Source organism: Pinus tabuliformis, chromosome 2_1 (assembly GCF_031772625.1).
Source record: "Pinus tabuliformis cultivar Carrire ecotype Pingquan chromosome 2_1, CPIR1, whole genome shotgun sequence".
Taxonomy (NCBI): domain Eukaryota; kingdom Viridiplantae; phylum Streptophyta; class Pinopsida; order Pinales; family Pinaceae; genus Pinus; species Pinus tabuliformis.
Genome location: NC_142299.1, coordinates 422,665,755 through 422,689,402, shown reverse-complemented (window position 1 = coordinate 422,689,402; position 23,648 = coordinate 422,665,755). Strand labels below are relative to the sequence as shown.

Below are 23,648 nucleotides of genomic sequence, written 5' to 3'. Positions count from 1 at the left end.
ATTTTAAAAAATATTTTGAAACAATAATATATTATTTATTTTTTAGTTTTAAGTAAATAATATACTCATTAAAATTTAATTTAATTCTAAAATTATAATTTGTTCTAAAATATTTACGCACTCACCATTTAAAAAAAATTATTATAATTTTTAAACCTTCATACCAAAACCAAAACCAAAACTGCATTTCAAAAACTGAAAAACCACCTCTACTCAAAATAAATCAATTCTCATACAAATATAAAACAATTTAAAGGTATAAATCATATAAGATGCATTCCTACTCCAACCTTTTTTATTTAATAAAAATTTCAACATCAAGATGCTCAAAGACACGAGGAGCTTCCTCTCCAGGTAGAACTTACCGATCTTTAATCCACCTTCCAGAGACTCAGGGTGTAAGGTGATCTTTTTTTTGTGTGCCATCATTCTGTATGTCATAACAGTGGCGGCCTCGACACCTGCAAGCTTCATTAGTAGTTTCCCACTAGCGTTAGGTAAAATATGCCTCTAGAGATAAAAGAAAAAATAATTCTCATCATCACATGATGCAAAGGATCTTTTCCTATCATCGCATAATCCAGAGGGTCCTGATGAATGAATAGGACACCAGGCAAAATTTGATGTTAATAATTCACAAATTCACCAAAACGAAATAAACTTTCCCCTGTGCTTATTGGGCCATTTTGGGCAACCTTTCTTTTCATCTCCACTCTGAAAACAGTTGTAAACGAATAAAAGATAAACATAAGATATCAAATTCACAATGAAAAGATTGGTAAACCAATAAAAAATAAACACAAGATATCAAACCCACTATTTGCATGGCCATGCTTAAAATGGAGAGGAATCCAGGGCAACAGCAAAAAAAAATATTTTAAAAAATGCAGAAAAGGAAACACCTCAGTTGCATGTGAGGTGCACAAATGTCAAGCTTAGGATGTATCGTGAATTCGAAATAAGTATTGGAGACCTCATCATCGTAAAACGTTCGGTGTACAGATGTCACGGTATGTCGAAACATAAAATGTCAGCGTAAGATGTGATGTGAGGTGTACAGATTTCACGTGTAGGTTGAAAAGGTAGACGAGTTAACTGATTCAAAAGAAGGCCTATTGGCCTAAATATAAAATTATTCATAATTTAAACATTAATTTTTTTTTTGTATATTTCAAACAATTTTTAAATTTATTTCAAGAAATTGTAAACTAAATACAATCTTTATAACTTATCATTCTCTTACAACTTCGATCTCATAACTTCTCACTCAAGACCAAAAGAGTATGCACATTTATCTTTCACTATTCTCACCCTTATTTGCAGTTTATAGAACCATTAATGCGGTCGGCCTGTATATGCCCACAACAATCAGATATATACAACTCGACCACATTAATCGGCCTATGGCTTGTTAAATATGGAGTAGTCTAGCAAGGAGGAGGAATTGTCGGATTCCGTTCCCGCCAGAAAATCTTCCAACTCTGGCCAACATTCCTCCAACTCCTCTGACGCGCTCCGCTTCTAAATTGGCTGTCAGAATCCATCATAATCAAAATATTTCAAATCAAATTAGTCACATCCTCTGTCCACCCAAGCGACCCTGCTCCGCTCGTTAATGCAATGAAAGTGGCAGGTCGGTGACTTGAATTCCAAACCAGACACAAAATCGGGCCACACTAGAACTCCTCAACCTCCCACCGCACGAGAGCTCCTCGACCTCCCTACCTCCCTGCTTCTCAAAAAATTGTCAACCTGCCTGCTCAGAGCTTGAACTGTAAGTATCCAATAGAATTGATCTCGTCATTGTCTTCCAAATTTAATCATTTGGATTTCGAGTCTCTATACCTAGACATGCCCATCCACTAGGAGGGCATAAAACAAATGATTTTAAAATCATCGTAGGTACCTACAAAAGAAAAATGTAAGAGGAGAGATGACCCACACAAATATTACTGGAAGACCCACCATGGCTCCTTCACTGTTTCAATATCTTCTAGGTAAGTAGGGTTCCATTTCATCTATTCATTTTTTGAAAACTTTTTTGTTGAATCTCACCATTGCATTATTTCTTTAAAATGCTCAAATAGGTTTATGGGAGAAATCATAGGTTAGTGCGTGTTTGCAGTGTGAAAATCCTCTGCATCGGTAGTTTTTCCTTTGCATTGACTGATCTAGGTTTCTTTTCATTGGTTTTAGGCTTCAATTTTGATGGGTTTTATGTGGGTTTCTAATTATAAGTATTCTTTGGTTGAAATCAGGTATTGGCTCAAAAAAGGTTCATAAAATTTGTTGAACTTTCCTCGTACGTTGACGATCTAAGTCTCAATGTATTCTATGGAGTTTGTGATTTAATTATTCTTCGAGCTGCAGTCTATGCCCTTTTGGGATTTTGAGATTTCATTTAGGTTTCTTATTGAAATTATTCATATATATGATTGAAGGAGGAGAGAGCAATAAAATTTATATATCCAAGGACTAGTTTTTAGGAGGTTGACATTATTGGGTTATGGTCAAATTCCTGATAGGTGTTTGTGAGGAAAAAACAACCTTTGCAATGGCTGACACCATGGATATCGATGATGATTATTTGAGGGGGATTATCGATGTGTTTCCCTGATGCAGTAGTGCAACACATGCTCTCATTTGTCAAGAATGCCAGAGATGTGGCCATGTGTTGTTGTGTTAGTAAAAAATGGAGACAGGCAATGAGAAACATTCACATCCTTTATTTTTTGAGAAGTTTTTGTGATGAGGAATAGACTGAGTCAGATTCTGTTGTAAGTTGCACGGTATTTTCAACATCTGCATTGGAAGGGATAATTGTTATTTCCATTTTTCTGGGAATAGCTTATGAGCTTGGTTGTCACACACATGCAATTTATTGAAGCACTTGGAGCTTCAACTAGATAATCTTGTATTAAAAGGTCTTGTACCTAATTTTCCCATTAAGCTTGATTACATTTGTTCCTTGCCTCATCTTGAAAGCCTCAAGTTATAGGATGTTCATCTATCACAAGCACCAAATTGGAGCCCTTTCATGAGCCTTCATACATTGGAAGTTGTTGGTATTCGTACATGTGATTTTGCTTTATCCATCATCATTCATGTGTGTCCGATGCTAAAATGTTTGGATTTACTAAGCTGTGATGGTGTCAAAGTGGTGATCATTGATTTGCAGCTTCTAGAGTAGTGTAGATTAGATTTTTGTGATATAGGTGATTTCTTTGTCAACATAACTGCTCCCAAAATTCAATCCTTTCAAGTACAAGGAGCTTCTTAGATTCGTATAAATGGTATTCACTCCCTAAGGTGGCTTTCAATAGAAAACAATGTAGGTTTATAGATTATGTTTTAAGATTCTCCTACATATTTTCTTTCAGTTCTTCTGTTTCATTTAGTTTTCTTTTAAATGCATATTTGTATTCTGATTTATGTCTTATTTTGTATTTGTAATATTTCAAATTGTTTTATTTCACAGGAAAGTAAATAAGGTTGAAGTATTTAGAGTATCTATCCATTTGGGGAGTGCAGTGGTATTGGGGTGCTATAAACACAGTTTTGCAATCTGTAACTGATGTGAAGCATTTGGTAATGAAAATTGAGTTTAGCGGAGATGCAAAAAGACTGCAGCCCTTTCCTGAGATGGACTTTGTTGATTTTTTCAATAGCCATCCAAGATTAACCAATTTTGAAGTACATGTTGCCATGTTTGTTGCGTTGTCACAAAGAAACAACTTGGCACATGTTTGGTCAATTTAGTGTTGTCTAAATTGCTATCATAAATTGTCAACCCGGGGCTCGTAAGCTGATGAAGTGAAGTGTACAATATATACTTAAGCAGCCTTTCCTAGGTCTTTTTGTCGTTTTTAGTTCATATTTGACTTATCTTCCTAATGTGATGTGATGAAGTTATAAACAAGTGAGTGAATGTGTGTGTATGTGGCGATTTCTAAATGCTTCTTGAAATTTAAAGAGAAAACTTGAACAATAACTTGGAATGAAATTAGAGCTTCAAATGAAAGTAAAGCATCAAACGAAAAGACCAATGGCACTAGTCCAATACCTCTACTACTGATGAGAATGAAAATGACATCTACTTAACTCAATTGAAAGCAAGAACAATATTCTAACTCCTCTATTGAATCTAAAGAAATGCAAAAATTAAGTGACAAATCACACTACTGAATTCTCCCTTAACATTCTGCCTTTAGCTAAATTGATCATGTGAAAAAGAGTTAGGAGTGAATTAGCAATATGAGTCTAAAACTAAATAAACCAAGCTGCAATTGAATGATGTTTTGGTCCCATAATAGTTAGTGAATTATGATAAAAAGAACCATCAAGAGATTAGCAACTTGACAAAACCTGATAAAGTAAACTAGGCAAGGAAACTAACTAAGCAAGGAGACTATTGAAAATCAAAGCAAAAGTCAACATTTTAGATAAGACAACTTCAAATGCCACTAGTGACAAAAAGAAGGAAAAACACATTGTCCCGGACTCCTAACAAAGCTGCAAAAACATACACTGATCAGTCATGAAAAGTACATAAACGTAAAGCAGCATAATTCAAACTGTACATTAATATACATGATAAAAGAAATCGAAATTGCAGAAATCAAACTGTACATTAATATACATGGTAAATCAGAAAAGAGAAATGCAGGAAAATAAATATAAAAGCTACTGTACAATGGTTGTAGCAGACAGGGGCCCTCCATCCACTTCAACCAATTAAAAAGATCAGCTACGCAGGTAAGAACAGAACTGTCTTCTTGGTATTAAATCAGAACATAATAAAATACAGTGGGGAGCATAAACGCTATGTAAAAGAGTCTTGAAACAGAGTTCAACAACAGCAAAAGACTAACTTCCAAAAACTAATCAATCAGCGTGTGCAAATGCTTTATTTATAGCAGGAACACAAACTGTTCTGTGCATAAAATAAGCTAACTAAGAGCTATGCAAAAGACACGTTCAACAGCACCGTGCACGGATTTAGGAAACGGTCATCGTGGATGATAAATCCGTTGTTGGATTCTTGTCCCCTGCAGTCTTCGTGGCTAAAGAGGAGGCCAACTGTGAGTTCCGTGCTCCACCTGAACATGCAGAGTCGTGCCACCGTTTACAACCGTGCCGTTTGACCAGAGTTACTTCCGCATTGACCAGGGGTGTAGACGGCCAGTTTGGCTGAGCTGACAGCACACACACCATGTACACAGTCATACAAACTTGCCCATGTGGCTCTTTCCTCTGGAGGACATCTGGAGTATAGCAAACAAGAAAATGGCTGCAGAATCTGGGATCGGCTGCGGAAACCCTGTATAAGCTGCGGAATTGCAGCACTTAAACCAAAAATCTAAACCAACAGTCAATCATTAGCACGATTAGCAAATCATGTTAAAAAGTCCTATAATGCAATGAATTGAACAAGTTGATGAAGGAAATGATGATAAAAGAAGGAAATGAGTAGGAAAAGGCTATTGGGAGGATGGGCAAATGAGTGCAGGTTTGAGGCTCAACATACCCCCACTGTGAAGGTGTTGCATGTCCTCATGCAACCAAAACTTTGTCATGATTTTTCAGTCCATATGCTCAGATGCCTCTGGCAAGACATCCAACCTTCTCCTTTTCCTTCTTGCTGCCAAATTTGTTTTTGGTTTTCTAACCAAACACCTAAATTTCAAGTTAATCAAGGCCTTGCTCAATTTCTTGCATTTCCTCTTCAATTTCCTATTCTTTTTCTGCCAAAGACCCAAGTGAAGCATTGTGTTTTCGTGGACAATTTTTTCCACCTTGCTCTGTTCTCTCAATGCTTCATTTTCTTGTTTAATATGGCGATTCAGGACTTCTAGCTCGAACACTTCTTGTTTTAGAGATTGAACCTGTTGATCAAGAGGCAAGATAGTGCTAGGACCGGCAGCTGATTGCTCTAAGGTTTCCAAATAATTGTACACCTTTTTTTGGTCAGGGTCAATGTCAGGTGATCTTCTTGGACTTGGTTCATATTCAAACTCTGTTTGAGGGTCTTGCTGGAATGGGCTTTCTTCACGTGGAGGAGTGACCTCAGCACGTGGGGAACTTGATTCAAAATCAAGCTGGGTAGCAACCTTTTCAGGTGTACTTCCTCCCAATTCAATAAAATGTGGCTGTTTGTCTTCAGTGACCCTCATTTTCCTTTGTAGTCTACTGCTCCTTCTCACGGCACTAGTGCTCTTTTGCTTTTGCAAGGTACTTTGTTTTTTCTTTTGTTTCTTCTTTGAGAGGGCAGTAGCATGGAGTTGAGCAAGTCTATCAGCTAGTGTTTGGGAGTCTTCTTCCATTGAGGGCTCAGGTGAAGGGTATGACTCTTGCACAATGGCTTTCCCTTTATCCCTCTTTTGTCTTTTAGTTCTGCCTCCCTTTTTCCTTTCTTCTTGAGCAATTTCTTGGGCAGTTTCTTGAACAGTTTCTTCAGCAGTTTCTTGGGCAGTAATTTCTTTCCCTCTTCTCCTACTTTTCTTTGGTATCCTAGGAGAGCTGCTAGAGGCTTCAGCTACCTCTTGAAAATGGTTTCTAACTAGAAACTTCTCCCACGTATCATTTTTAATTTTCAACTGCTCCTCAATTAAAATTCTAATGAGTCCATGATGAGACAAGTGGGGTTCAATGTTTCCCACGTGTTTCTGCACAGTGTCACTCATCTTCTTTAGACTAGCTAACAAGAAATAAGGTAGGTTGATAGCATGGTCATCCATAAAGTGCATCATGATTGTTGCATGGTATACATACATGACACCGAAGCGGCCTTCACATGTTAAATTTTTTTGAACAAGCAACAGTAATGAAGTCCACTCTTCCTTAATGACACGTACAGGGATTCCCTTAGTGAAAATGGAGGTATCCATACCTAGATTCTTGAGCATATTTTTCCACTCTTGATCTTCAACTTTTCTGTTTTTGAACTAGCGTTCTCCTTTTTGAGGCAAATCGGTTGCTGTGGCCAAGGTGCTCTATGTTATGGTGAACTGCAGGTCTCCTACCTCCACGGTATTTCCATTAAATGACCGGGAAAATGCCTTTGTCACCTCTTTATTGTACCCTTTAAATTTCTGGATGAACTTCAACCATTTGGCTTTCTCCAGTGCTTCCTTTATCTGTGGGTAACCCTCTAAAAATTTCGAACCCTCCGGTTCTGCTCTTAACAATTTCCCCATTTTCGGCTCTCAGTTTTTCTTGAAGCTCTGACAGTGGGATATGGACGCTTGAGGAGAATGCTCACGGGGAAAACAGAGGAATTACGGTTGTAACAGAGTAACCGTAATGTAATAAACAGTATGGTGCAGAACTTATGATCGGGGTTTTGAACAGAGAGGTGAGGAAAAAGAACAGAGAGAGATTTACAGTAAAAACGAGAGTGGTGTATGAAAACGAGAATGGAAACTGTGGTATGAGAGAGTAGAGAACAATACGACAATGAGTTAATGCATGCGGGAAATGGAGATATGAATAGATGAAGCAACGGCCAACTCCGTAAGCGTCGGGTGGCTACATACACTTGGCTGCGGAAATGATCATATGTAGAGCCGTAGTACACTGGTATACGTCACTGAGGTACGAGTAATTAATGGAGGAGTAGCTCATATTAAGTTCGAATCAATAGTAATTAGGGGACCGTTAAGAGGGTGATGAGGTGGATTAGGCGTGATCGTGGACGAGGAGTGGACGAGAAGTGGGATAATCTTGTCAATCATTGCATTAAGTGATTCCTACCACGATTTGAAAACCATGCATAAATGACATTAAACTATTTGTTAAAAATTTGGAATATACCTTCATACATTTGCATTTGATCCCTTTGTTGATTATCGTGGCTAACTCTTGATTGCTTTCTGGCCTTATAGGTGCTATGTATCCTTGATGCTCTTTGATGATGATATCTCTGACTGTAAATTTTCCTTTTTGAAACAGAATTGCTTTGATTGCAGAGACAGAGTGTATGAGCTGCGGAAACTTTGTATGAGCTGCGGAAACTGCAACAACACTTTTCTGCCTGCACAAAGATGATTAGAACAAACTTAACTGAATGGAATAGTCCTAAGAGGGACTTTATTGGTGGAAATGAGAAGGAATGAATGATCTGGAAGAAAAATGAAGTGGAATGAAGATGATGAGATGGATGAAATGGTAGATGAGATGGACAAAATGGCAGATGAGATGGAAAGAGAAAGAAAGAGAGATTTTTTTATTTGGAACATATAAAGTGTCAGGTGACCCTGATTTTCACTTTATATTTTCTGCATAAGACCGCCAATCCAAGATGGGTTTTCAGGCTTATACAAGAGACGTTTTTTTTTTTTTTCAACTGAAAGGAACAAAGACTAGGCTAATGGAGGAGAAGAATTCTTCTCCACCAGCCTCATTGCAGAATCTTCTTGGAATATTTTAACAAATTCCTTCTTTGAGAGTGGCTTGTGGTAGACTTTCAATCGGCGCCCATTCACAATGAGAGGAGTCCGAAGCTCATCAATGGTCTTCACTCGAACTGCTCCATTGTTAAAGACATCATCAATCTCATATGGCCCAAGCCAATGAGTTTGAAATTTTCCTTTGAAGTCCTTAAACTTGGAATCAAACAATAGTGCCCAATCTCCCTTCTGAAACTTTCTTTCTTTGATGTGTCGATCATGCCACTTAGTTCTTTGGTGCTGAACTAGATCGGTCCTTATAATTGCATCTTGTCTTATTTCATCTAGCTCATTTAGCTGGTCCATTCTGTGCTTTTGGGCTTCTGATAGGCTCATCCCCAATTGAACTGTCATCTTGAAGGTCTTGACTTGGAACTCAATGGGGAGTAGGACTTCTTTCCCATAAACAAGTTCATAGGGAGAATGTCCTGTTGTGTTCCTCCATGTAGTTCTATAGGCCCATAAGGCTTCAGGAATCCTTTCTGCCCAATCTCTTCTGTGAAGATGAACGGTCTTGGTGATGACGCTTTCAAGAACTTTATTTGTAGACTCCAATTGACCATTTGCTTGCGGATGGTATGGAGTAGATATTTTGTGCTTGATTTTTTATTCCTCTATCAGCTTCTCCATCAATTTAGATGTAAATTGACTTCCCTGATCTGTCACAATTTCTCTTGGGACACCAAAACGAGTAAAAATATCCTCAAAAAGAAATTGAACAACTAAATTTTCAGTGGCAGAAGGCAATGCCTTGGCTTCTACCCACTTAGTAACATAATCAGTGCAAACCAATATATACTTCCTTTGCTTAGATGGTGGATTAATAGGTCCAACGAAATCTAAAGCCCATTTCTCAAAGGGTTCGATGCATACCTATGGCTATAGTGGCATTTCATTTGAAGGAGTTGGTCTCCCAAATCTTTGGCAGCTGTCACACCTTCTAACATATTGCTTTGCATCTTTAAAGAGAGAAGGCCAATAATATCCTAAAGAAAGGATTTTATAGGCCGTCCTCTTGTCAGCAAAGTGTCCACCGCACGGTTCATCATGACATGCCTTAAGGATGTCAGGCATTTCATCTTCCCGAACACATCTTCTGATCATACAATCTGGCCCTGTTTTGAACAATTCATTAGAAATCCAAGAATAATGTGAACTCTCCTGAATGATTTTCCTTTTCTCATTAGGAAATAGGTGTGGAGGTAGCTTCCCTGTAACTAAATAGTTGGCAATATCTGCATACCAAGGAGTTTTGGTAGTTATTGCAAACAAGTATTCATCCGGAAACTTATCCTCTACAGGAGAATCTTCGTTAGTATTTTGGATTCTAGACAAGAAATCAGCTACTGTGTTTTGTTTCCCTGGTCTATCTAACACAGTAATATTGAATTCTTGTAAAAGTAAAATACATCTTGTAACTCTGCCATTAGTAACAGGTTTGTTCATAAGATATCTAATTGCAGAATGATCAGTATGGACAAAAGTTTCATAGCCAGTTATATAACGTCTAAACTTGTTGATTGCATGAACAACGGCTAAGAATTCTTTTTCAGTCACAGTATAATTTAACTCAGTGGGAGTCAAATTTTTACTGGTGTAATAAATGGCATAAGGGACCAAATCCTTTTGTCCCAAGACAGCTCCTAGAGCTGTATCTGAAGCATCAGTAGAAATGTGGAAAGGGAGTTTCCAATTTGGCTCTCTCAAAATGGGTGCTTCAGATATTCTAGTCTTTAAAGTTTCAAATGCAGACTGACATTCAGGATCCCATTTGAATTCACAGTCTTTTATAAGTAATTTGAAGAGAGGAGATGCTATCTTGGTGAAGTTTTCAATAAATCTTCTATAATATCCAGTAAACCCAAGAAAACTTCTAACATCTTTCTGACAATTTGGAACAGGTAACTTGGAGATGACTTCAACTTTGGATCTATCAACTTTAATTCCATCTCCTGAAATATGATGTCTTAAAACAATCCCTTCAGTAAACATCATAAAACATGAAATATTTGTTTCTTTACATCTAATTAGGACTTTTTCCAAATTTTCTAATGCTTCTTCAAATGTGTTACCATAAACTGTGAAATAATCCATGTAGACCTCTACAAAATCATGAATTAGATCTGAAAAGATTCCTAGTACAACCCTTTGAAATGTAGCAGGTGCATTGCATAATCCAAAAGGAAGTACTCGGTAAGCAAAAGTTCCCCATGGACAAGTAAATATGGTTTTGTCCTGATCTTCAGGTGCTACCTGAATTTGATTGTAACCACTAAAACCATCCAAAAATGAGAAATACTTTTTGCCTGCTAAAGTATCTAATACTTTATCAATAAAGGGCAAAGGAAAATGATCCTTCAAGGTTGCTTTGTTCAATTCTCTGTAATCAATGCAAACCCTCCATTTACCATTCTTTTTAGGTACTATAACCAAGGGAGAAACCCATCAGCTATCTGAAATGGGGTAAATGAAGTTTACATTGAGTAACTTTTGGAGCTCTTCTTTGACTATCTCCCTAAGGTTTGGATTCATCCTTCTTTGAGGTTGTTTGATTGGTCTACTGTGTTCCTCAATGTAGATGTGATGAATGCAAGTCTTAGGGTCAATACCTTTCATGTCGGTATACTCCCATGCAAATGCAGTAGAATGTCTTTGCAAGACTTTGGTTAGCTCTTCCTGTTGGGATTTTTCCAAGTTTTTGTTAATGTTTAATGTTTTTCCTGGAAAGATCTCAATGGCAGAACTACCAAATTCTTCCATAGAGAAAGGAGACATTTGTCTAGATGATATACACTCTATGTCAGAATCCAACTGAAATTGTGTAGAGTCATATTTTGCAGATGGTTCAAAATTTTCTAATGTGTTCAGAATTTGACTATCTTCACTAATCTCAGAAAGGGTAAAGACAGGTTGTATAGTATCTTCATCATCAACCCACTCATTATCTCTTATTTCTATAATTACTTTCGCTGGAGCATACAGATTGAACTTCTTTGTTGAATTTCCATAAGAAATATACATATCCCCAGACCTACAACTTATGAAAGCATCAGCTGTGGCTAGCCAAGGTCTTCCTAAAATAAGAGGATGTCCTCCTAGATTGTTCTTGGGAGTTAAAATCATAAAATCAACTAGATATTCCCAAGAGTCTAGGGAGACTGGAATGTCTTCCAATACACCATCAGGTTTAATGATTGATCTATCTGCAAGTTGCAGTAAAGTAGGTGTAAAGAGAAGGTTAGGAAGTTTTAACTGGTCCATGGTCTGTATACTCATAATGTTGATAGTAGCCCCTAAATCAATCAAAGTATTTGGTATTTCTACCCCATTGATATGTGTTTTGACAATTGGACTACTGGGATCTACATATTTCTACATGGTAATCTTTCCCATCATGATATCTGCAATTTTTCCTACCAGGTGGATCCTTCTGGTATCTCTTGGTTTCCTTCCTGGTCTTTTAAGGCTCAACTCCTTTATTGTTTTTGCTAGAATAGGAATCTCTTTAATGGCTTGTAACAAGTGAATCTTGATACAAACATTCTTCAATTCATCTAGAAAATTATAGTCTGGCAACCAAATTTGTTTTTCCACTCCTTTGTCAATTTGTAACCTTTCAGGAAAAGGAGGTGTGGCCAAAGATGTAGGTTGTTCAACTATGGGAGTTGTGGGGGTTGATTCTTTTTCTTTTTCTTTTTCTTTTTGAGTGTTTCGGTTTTGAAGAGATGCTTCAGAACCCTTATTGGCTTTAAGAGATTCTTCCTCAGAAATGCTTGGCTGTTGAACATTTATAGAAGGTTGATCTAGGATTCTACCTGATCTGAGTTGTACTTCATTGAGAGGAACAATCATATAGGTAGGGAATGGTTGACCTTCCATCATGTAAGCATTTTAAGGGTTCCTATTATTGGGGTTTGGCAATGGCTGAGAAGGAAGTTGATTTGACTTTTGTTGGGATGGAAGCAAGAGTTGAGAATTTTGATTTTGTGGAGGAGGTTGTTGTTGTTGAGGGAATGACAATGATAGTTGTGGACTTTGATTTGGAAGTTGTGGAGCTTGCTAGTTTTGAAAAGATGGAGGATATTGATAGAATTGAGCAAATCTCCCATAAGGATTTTGCATGCTTTGCATCCATGATTGAAAAGGATTTTGAGGTTGGGACCAAGGTTGTTGCCAAGGATTCCAATTTGGTTGGGGTTGAAAATTCATAGAGTTGTTAAACCCTTGATTTTGTTGCCCCTGCCAAGGTCTCCTTGCAACAAAACATAGAGATTCAAGTGTATTTGGATCTTCTTGAAAGACTGCTTTGAGCCCAGGGATTGAAGGACAATCCTTGGTCTCATGGTTTTCTGAGAAAATTACACATGTTTCTACAACTTTTGCATCCAAGGGACATTCCCTTAAAGCATGTTTCTTCCTACATTTCGGGCAAAATATGGCCAAAGCCTTGGCTTCTGCTTTCTGTTTATTGTGAATCTTAAGGGTGTCTAATTGTTCACTAAGACTCCCTAAGATGTCAATTTTGAATTCATCAAGCATATTGCCGATCTCAGCCCTACTTACTGATCCAGTTGCAAATTTATTTGCTCTAAGGAGAGAAGGATCTCTAGGCCCTTTTTGAGTTTTTGATTTGCCCCTTGAGAGATGGATACATAGCTCTGCGATATCATTGAGTGAAAGTTGAGATATATCTCCTTTCCCCATCATGTTCAGAATGTCTATCCATTCATCTCTAATGGCTTTTAATATGAGGGCTTTCAAGGTCTCCTCATCCAAGTTACTCATTTTTGCTCTTTTCAGGCTATATTGAAATCTTTCGAGTAAATCCTCTAAGTTCTCATCTTTTCATTGTACCATTTTAAATACCTCATCCTTGTGATTGGTAGGCATACAATAGTCCAGGTACCTATCCAAAAATGTCTGTTTCATATCATTCCAAGACCTAATGGATTGAGTGAGTAACCCCATGAACCATTTCAAAGCTTGTCCTTTCAATGTTGAAGGGAACAATTTGAGTTTTTGAGAGTCATCCAGATAGTCATAAGTTCGACACACAACTTCAAACTCGAATAGAAATGTTTCAGGGTCCTCAGTTCTTAACCCATGGAAGTTTGGGAGGACAGATGGTGATATGTTTTTCATAGTGGCTCGGGAATCCTCATCGACGATAGGAAACCCAAATGAGTTATCCCCATCTCTATTTCCTCCAATGTGACCTCTACCTCCTCCATTGTTTCCTCCTCCTCCTCCTCTACCTCTACCTCTACCACCTCCTTCCTCTGTCATAATGGTTTCCCTAGAGACTTCAGAGTCTTCTGGTTCTTCTACAAAGGGTGAATGAGAAGGAATTTCTCCCTCTTCTTCAGATGATTCTACTTCTTCAATTACAATTGGTCTTTCTGTAGAAGGAAGGAAAGGATCTCTTTGTGATTCAAATTCAATAGAAGATGTGGGAGAGTCAATTCTTGCCTCTTGAATTCCAGGAATCCTAGGGCTAGGAGTGTCAGTTGGAGATGAGGGAGGTGTCTCTTGTCTATTCCTTGAAGTAGATGGACTTGTAAAAATCGAACTCTTGGCTCTAGCTAAAAACCTTCCCCTAGAATCTCTAGCTCTATGCATGTAATTTTTTTTTATTTTTCTTCAAGTCAGGCTAATAATTCTCTTTCTGATCTTCCAGGTCACTCTAGGTGCAAGAAGAGAGCATACTTAAGAAATTATTAAACCAATAACTTTCTCTTTTCTGATCCTCCAGATCACTCTAGGTGCAAGAGGAGAGCATACTTTGAGAGGTTATCAATTTCCCTTTCTTGAAATTTTCTTAATTTTTTTTTAGAAATTGGCTACCTAATTTCACTTCCCCGGCAACGGCGCCAAAATGTTTGGTCAATTTAGTGTTGTCTAAATTGCTATCATAAATTGTCAACCCGAGGTTCGTAAGCTGATGAAGTGAAGTGTACAATATATACTTAAGCAGCCTTTCCTAGGTCTTTTTGTCGTTTTTAGTTCATGTTTGACTTATCTTCCAAATTTGATGCGATGAAGTTATAAACAAGTGAGTGAATGTGTGTGTATGTGGCGATTTCTAAATGCTTCTTGAAATTTAAAGAGAAAACTTGAACAATAACTTGGAATGAAATTAGAGCTTCAAATGAAAGTAAAGCATAAAACGAAAAGACCAATGGCACTAGTCCAATACCTCTACTGCTGATGAGAATGAAAATGACATCTACTTAACTCAATTGAAAGCAAGAACAATATTCTAACTCCTCTATTGAATCTAAAGAAATGCAAAAATTAAGTGACAAATCACACTACTGAATTCTCCCTTAACATTCTGCCTTTAGCTAAATTGATCATGTGAAAAAGAGTTAGGAGTGAATTAGCAATATGAGTCTAAAACTAAATAAACCAAGCTGCAATTGAATGATGTTTTGGTCCCATAATAGTTAGTGAATTATGATAAAAAGAACCATCAAGAGATTAGCAACTTGACAAAACCTGATAAAGTAAACTAGGCAAGGAAACTAACTAAGCAAGGAGACTAATGAAAATCAAAGCAAAAGTCAGCAGTTTAGATAAGACACTTCAAATGCCACTAGTGACAAAAAGAAGGAAAAACACACTGTCCTGGGCTCCTAACAAAGCTGCAAAAACATACACTGATCAGTCATGAAAAGTACAGAAACGTAAAGCAGCATAATTCAAACTGTACATTAATATACATGTCAAAAGAAATCGAAATTGCAGAAATCAAACTATACATTAATATACATGGTAAATCAGAAAAGAAAAATGCAGGAAAATAAATCTAAAAGCTACTATACAATGGTTGTAGCAAACAGGGGCCCTCCATCCACTTCAACCAATTAAAAAGATCAGCTACGCAGGTAAGAACAAAACTGTCTTCTTGGTATTAAATCAGAACATAATAAAATACAGTGGGGAGTGTAAACACTATGTAAAAGAGTCTTGAAACAGAGTTCAACAACAGCAAAAGACTAACTTCCAAAAACTAATCAATCAGCGTGTGCAAACGCTTTATTTATAGCAGGAACACAAACTGTTCTGTGCATAAACTAAGCTAACTAAGAGCTATGCAAAAGACACGTTCAGCAGCACCGTGCACGGATTTAGGAAACAGTCATCGTGGATGATAAATCTGCTATTGGATTCTTGTCCCCTGCAGTCTTCGTGGCTAAAGAGGAGGCCAACTGTGAGTTCCGTGCTCCACCTGAACACGCAGAGCCGTGCCACCGTTTGCAACCTTGTCGTTTGACCAGAGTTACTTCCGCGTTGACCAGGGGTGTAGACGGCCAGTTTGGCTGAGCTGATAGCAAACGCACCATGTACACAATCATACAAACTTGCCCATGTGGCTCTTTCCTCTGGAGGACACCTGGAGTATAGAAAACAAGAAAATGGCTGCGGAATCTGGGATCGGCTGCGGAATCAGAGATCGGCTGCGGAAACCCTATATAAGATGCGGAATTGCAGCAATTAAACTAAAAATCTAAACCAACAGTCAATCATTAGCACAATTAGCAAATCATGTTAAAAGGTCCTATAATGCAATGAATTGAACAAGTTGATGAAGGAAATGATGATAAAAGAAGGAAATGAGTAGGAAAAGGCTATTGGGAGGATGGGTAAATTAGTGCAGGTTTGAGGCTCAACAACACAGGTAAGCTTTTTCATCTCTAAATTATAACATATTGTTTGGGATGTTGGTTGCTATCTTTGCATTTTATTTTTTGGTTAGTGTTTTTGTTGGAAAAATGGAAAGCTCAATGAAATATTTGTATTAATTTTTTCTTCTAAAGTTGTATTTTTTATCTTGCAGTTGGACTCCTTGTTCACCATACCTTGCCTGGAAAATATTTGATTACAGTGAGGTCACCTTTGAATGCTGAACAGAAAATTATGACATTAATGTCCTTAGTCAAATAAAGCCCAAAACTAAAAGAATTGATTATACGAATTTCCCAAATGAAGAACTGCCAAGAAACTACAAACAAATTCTTTGAGCATGTTATGAGGTTCAAGCTTAGGAATTAGGTTGTCACAATTGAGTAAATCAATTCAAGGTTTCGATGATTGATGCTTTTGTCTTACCTCTTATGGGAGGTTCCGGAAACAACACAATCCTATCGTTTAAAGAGTTATGATTTTTGTACTTGGGGCATCGGAGATTAAGGTGCATACCCTATTTTTGTAGCTGATCTACTCTATAATTCTGTAAATCTGAAATTGGCAATTATTTAAGAATCAGAATTGAGTTGCATCTTATTTACTTTTATTGTTGAATTAGAATTAATGTGCTCTTATAATTATCAGTGTAATTGTCACATTTGAGTTTGAGATGGATTTGGTAATATATAGAAGTTATATATTTTGGCACTTCTAAGGTGTCATTTTGCCTTCTCTTTGATATAGAGCTTCAAGATATCAGGAGATGATGTTTAGGTTTCACTTTTAGTTTCTATCTTCTATAGAGTTATAAAGAGAGCACCTTTGTAAACGGTTTGATCACCATTGGATGGATTTCTGTTGGAGGGAGAATCACTGTTATTTGGAAAATATTGGATAGTAGCATATTTGGAGGAGATACTATTTTTACCTGTAATCACAGCCTGTGTATCATAGATGCTATCCTTATTGCATATGATCTCTCCACTGCTTTTATTATTTCATGATCATAAACCTAGCAATGGCAGGTTTTGGAATGATTAGTTGTTTTATTGAAGAAAAAAATGTTGTATAATTTCATGCATTGTGTCCTTGATTTATGCGAGACATTTTTACAAAATTTATGGTTTTATAACTTTTTTTGGGATGGTTTCGGCCTACTGGAAAATATGTTTGATCATTTGTTTTAAGCAGTTTTGGGTGTTATGCTTTATGGATATTCTCTATTTGATATCCATAATAATTACAAATCTTGCTACTAACTACATATCCCTTAATTTAATCCACTTTCCTTATGTGTTTTACTGGATTTTTAGTTTGAACCATATCAAATTATGAAGGTATTAAACGTAAAAAACTAAACCATATTGAATTTTGATAATGATAAACCTAGAAAATGTTGCAAACTTTCACAGTACATATGAACATTTCATATCATTAAATGATCATCTTTTATATATTTGTTCTTTTAGAGTTTTGATGTAGCTTTTAGTTGGTATTTAGCCAAAAATATTGTTTACAATGCACTCTCAAATGGTCATCTTTTACATTTTTGTTGACCATTCCATTAATAATCATCAATTTCAATATTTCTCCTTTAGAGTATATAGGTGTAGCATTTAGTTAGAGAAGTATATGGTTTACAATACCCTCTTTTACACATATGTCCATTGTTCATCTAATAATCATCGATTATGTTAAATGCTAAACTATGATAGAGCTCTTACATGTAAGGAAACTCAATTGAGCACTTTTTAGAACCTCACCTTTAATGTACTAAATTTGATTTTAGAAATCAAGAATTTTCACCATTTGAACTTAAAAAGTAATTTAATTATAGATTTGAAGATATAGTACATTATCACAACTTGAGATGGTTACGATTTTCTCTACTTTACTTGAGCTTATACATGTCGAATTGGTGAATTATTGATTGCACATGAGTTTATTTGATATAGCAGGCCGTATATGGATGAAAATTTGATTGAAGAAGTCTACGATAAAGACCTTAATTGATTTGGTTGCATATGTTTTTGAAGAAATCCTTGAAACCCTATCATATATCTCCTTCTCCTTATTTTCTTTTTATGTCTTTAAATTTTAGTTTTAGATTCAAACGTACAATAGAGCATCAACAATGTTTGGCTATTTTTTTATCATTGTAAATTATAACCAACCTCATAGCCTAACATGAGACTCTTTAGCCTTATTAAGTCAACTTCATGACTTTAACCAAACATGTAGATATTTTGTTGTCCAAATTTAACTACCAAGAAAATTATATATGTTAAGTTCATGAATGCAAAATATGATGTGGTTTGCAACTTATTTTTATATATTTTTTGAAGTAATCCTTCTACTAGGTATTTTAAGTTTTTAGTTTGGTTTATTACTAGTTTGAATAATTTTGAAACAACATTTAAAATTAAATTTGATGATAAATGAATTATCTTAACAATCTAAGTATTAGAGTCATCTAAAATGAAAATGGAAAACAAGTAGGGTTTGAATCAATATAAATTGCATAAGTACAATTCAACATCACAATTTTATCACTTTTCATTGTCATATTCATGAAACTACCTTGGATGAAACATTTGAGATTCAAAAGGTGAAAAAGGAGATAGTGAACATAAAAGTAAATATTGGTCTTGAAGATAATAATAATTCATTTATAATGAACTTAGGGAGGATAATATGGGGGTGCTTAGGAAAGTACTTGTTACTGCAAAATCTAGTGAGCCTAGTGCAAAGACTCATTAGACAACTTATCTCTTATAAAAATAAATAGATTAGCCATCATTGTCGCCTCAATGATGTCTCTCTTGCTATTTTGTGATTGGATGTTATTCTCACAGGGGAGGTTTCCTTGGCAAAGCTTAGAGGTTAGATGACTAGGGCTTCAAGCTAAATGGCTCTCAAAGGATCTTGTAGATAAATCATCTAGAAAATTCTTCAATAAAAGAGGGCTCAAGGGTGATTGGAGTCTAATGGTTATGGGATAAGGTAATGACAAAGCCTTGGATAATAAGATCAGAGTTACACATGTTCAAGCACACTTTCCACCAAACCCATAAACTATTGTTTTTACGATATGCAAATTTGCAATGTGTAATAACATATAACAAGAAAGAAATAACCTATAAATGATAAAATCAACAGAGAATTAAAAGTTATAAAAGAGGTAAGGGACATGTCAACTTTAATTTTTTAATGGCTAAAAATGCATGTAATGATAATAAATATCTAGACTTCAACCCTATTTTTATGTGTAAAACATGCAATTAATGTTAGAGTTTGTGTTTATAATTTTATTAAATATAGTTCCTACCAGTAAAACATTAACATCTAGATGTTAAATTGTTATAAAATGTGTATTTAGACCAAACCCTAACCCTAGTTAGTCACCAAAAAATAAGAAAAGAAAATTTTTACAAGGTGATCTCATGACTAGATTAGTGCTTCTATTCAATTAGGTTATTGAGTCAATGAGGGCGAGGTTAGTGATGGAAGGACTTGGATGAAGAGGGTGGAAGACTAAAGATATACTCTTATAAATTCTAGCAACTTATTATAATAGGATAATAAAGGTCAAAGGATGCATGCAACAAGTTCCTTTGGATTCTTGAATGGTAGTTTTCGTATAAAATGTTAAGACAAGGTTTCATGGATGATTCTACACTTTTTAATATGGCACAATATAAACCCTAATTTTAGGAAATAACATGCAAAATCGAAGAAAAAAATGATAATAAACTTACACCAATTAATTAATATTCACTTCATCAATCCAAAGATAATCTCTTCATGCAAAATATTGTGCCCAAGGAAATTCACTCCATCATTCATCCATAGTGATCAAGAGAAAAAGATAAGAATGTTAGTATGCAATTAGTCAAGATAAAAGATACATTGTGTGTGATAATGAACAAGAGAGAGTGACTCCCCTCTATTTATATGAGGGGTATTCAAGTCATTGTTCACTAATTTACAACAAAATCCCTAAAAGTTTGCTTGGAGTGTTTAACTAGGATTAAAGGTCACAATCAAACATTAAGATAAATTTACAAAATAATAAAAAAACATAAGTGTGTAATCCTCCATGCATTTGTGAGGAGAGACTCTCCAACATGATGTCATTCTCCAAAAATGGGTGTCTCCATCAAGCAAGTGATAAAGTGGGTCCAAGAGTGCTCCTCACTCCAAGGTACATCATCAAAGTGCATGTATACATCTCCAAGTAACATCTCCTCCACCAAAATGTCATGATCAAGAAGGCTCATGTCACCCTCCTAGGGCATGCATCGGTGATGTGGAAGCCCTAGGACTAAGCATAGACATCAACAGAAGGTGTGATATCCCTCCTAAGCCATCCCAAGTGGTCTCCATCATAATCTGGGCCTTAGAACATGGCAACATCCATCAAATAAGTGCAAGGCCAGTGTGGGGGGATCCTAGGTCCACTTGGACACACCATCAATCAAGCTAATGCCTTGGATTCTTGGCTTAATGTTTCATATCTAGAGGTATAGTAAAGGGAATTTTACCATGTGGAGGCTCCTCAAATCCAATACTCATATCAAGCGAGAAACATTGGGGTTGCATTGTTATATTCTCTTAAAACTAGGCTAGATGTCCTCTTCATTATGATGGAAAGGTGTCAAGCCATCTCTTAAGGGATGTCTACTGTACATATGATGAACCACTTGAAAAATACTCTCAATATCAAGTGATGTCAACAACATTAGGGACAAAAACCATTAAAGCGTCATAATGGACCATACTCAATGTTAGGGGTGCAAAAATTACTTCACACAGACCTTGCTTTCAAATGTATTTCTAGCTCATGATTTTTAGACAAGTTACCACACTTATGTTTGGGATGATTATTCAATTATCCCTATTAGGTGTTTCCAACCCCTAAGGGGAAGGACATTTCATAGGTTGGCCCATCAATCCATAGATGCATGTGATAATATGGTCATGGAATGGGAAAGGCTTCAAGGAAGATGGCCATAGAAATGATACTAGCTAAAGGAGGTCCAACTATTTGAATATAATAATGAGAAGAGGAGAAATCATGGAGGTATAAGATACTTATTTCCTTGGATTTCTTTTTCCATGCCTCTTATGCACCAAGTTAACTTCAGTGATTTGCCTTTCTTCATGCATTACTTAGGTGACCTAGCTTCCTTGGTGTTTTTCCAACACCCCTTATAGATGCAACAATTTATCATTCATTAGGGTTGGGACATTCAAAAGTTCTCTTAGATAGAACATGAAATTATTAGGAATTGGGTGATGGCTAGTGAGGGGGATATATCTTATTCTAGGCTTTTTCCCACATGCTTCTTTCAATTGCATCAACCTCTTAGGGAAAAATTTTAGGCCTTGGCCTAGAGATGAGGATATAAGGTGCCAATCTCAATGACCAATGACAATTAAGAAGTATAAATACATGAGTATCATTGTATTAAATGTGTTGGATGTATTATTTTATAAAAAGCATGATTTTTGGAGTTATTTATTCCATAATGAATATTCGATGGTGCCGCAATAATTTAAGTTTTTGTTTCTTATGCTATGAATGTTTTGGTGTTTTTGAAGACAACAATTTAATTCTCAAGCTTAGGAGTTAGTTTTTCATTTATTTTTTCTTGTATTGTACATATAAGAGAAAATAAATAAAATACCAACCCTTAATCTTGAGGCTTAAACCCTCGGCTTCAAAATACCAAAACATTCACAAAATAATGAACACAAGAATACAGAGGTAGGTTAATGTAACACTATCAAATACTTTTTATGAAATGAATCACTTCAGAACTCATGTTTACTACCAAACAATATCCAACATTCAACATATCTCAATACAATGTGTATTTTTAGTTTCCCACATGTATTCGTAGGGATCTAGGACAACTACCCCTTATCATTATATTATTTCTTTTTAAATGAGTTTATTTATCACCCATAAACTACTGAATGAATATCTCCCATGGTTATGGTCACATTCTATTAATTATTCCATTGGGTACCTCCTTAGTTATTAAAAAATATATTCACTAGGTACATTACATTTAAGGTATAAATGTTTTGTTATTTATGAAGACAAGGGTTTCATTCTTAAGATTAACAATTGATCTTTCATATTTTGATCTTTACTATAAATGTTCACTACAAGTGGTGTGAGAGCTCTTTATTGGGTGTAAAGTGTAAGACTTTTTGTTTTTGTTTTTCTTGCAGATTTTTAAGGTGAAAAGGGGATGACAACAATTAAATATACTTTTAAACTATTGATGTAGCCACTACAACAACCAAAATTTTTTGACACTTTCAAAAATTTGGAGTCCCCCTTCTTTTCTTCTCCAACAGATAACGCTCAATAGCTCCTCTATGTTCAATTCTCTTTGTTAAATTTTGGTAAAATATTTTTTTGCATATTCTTGCTTCAACACAGCACATTGTAATTCTACATCTCAGAATTGCGATAACAATGTCCTCTAGTAAATTAAACCAGTTATTGCACTTTGGCCCATGGAAATGCGACTATGCATCACTTGTTGCACCACCTCAAGAGACCTCGTAGGATTTCTCGCAAAAGCGCATATAATGCACAAAACCCCTCACACATGTGGAAAAATCTATACAAGGGAATCCCTATATCATTTTACATTGAATTTTTATTCTCTTATATTCAGGTACATGTCAAAGAATATGTTTCAATCCTACACATGATTTTATCTGTCATCCAGTTATGCAAGTGGCTCCATTGGAAGTATTCCTACACATTGTATGTTGCACATATAGTGCTAATACCTCTTAAGTTTTTATGAACCCTAGGTTGATAATTAAAGTTGGCTGCCTTGCAAGTTGCAACATTCTTGTTACAATACTGAGGCTCATCTGCTGCCTGATCCTACTTTTCCTTCCTTGATCTTTTCTTTCCTTCCATTCCCTTTGCTTTCTTTTCCTTCCTTGCTCCAAAGCTAGAGGGCTCCAAGAAGACTCTAAGAGACCAAGATTGAGAGAGAGAGAGAATAATGAGAGAGCTCCAAACTTGAATTGACAAAAGGTTTGAAAAAATATTGCCCACTGATCCTCAGAAGCCCATTTATGAATGAGAACTCTAATTTCTTCATTTTCCATTATTTTCCTTCAAATTCCTCCTCACATCAAACCTATGACCTTTCATCTTACTTTTCTCATAATTTCCTTTATTTTCATAAATAAGTGTGCCAAAAATGTCTTTTTTCCTTTTAATGCCTTTGCCTTAGCCCTTGCCAAATTCCTTACCCAGAAACACACATCCATTTATTCCCATTAGGATATATTTGCCCAACATTCAACTTGGAATAAGTTTCTCTTAACCGTGGTCTTATTTTTCCTTTATTAAATTTTATTACATGAACTTTTCACCAGGGATGTTAGAGAAGGGAACTTTAGTGTAGGGAAAACAATGGCCAACTTCCATAGGTGCATGTATTGGTCCAAGATGCAAGAATATGTAGCTAG

At 36.0% G+C, this 23,648-nt stretch overlaps 1 pseudogene; it reads left to right on the top strand.

The window, feature by feature from the left end:
• The first annotated feature begins 2,554 nt into the window (after positions 1-2,554).
• LOC149200704 (F-box protein At1g10780-like) lies at positions 2,555-16,520 on the top strand (annotated as a pseudogene).
• The last annotated feature ends 7,128 nt before the right edge of the window (positions 16,521-23,648 follow it).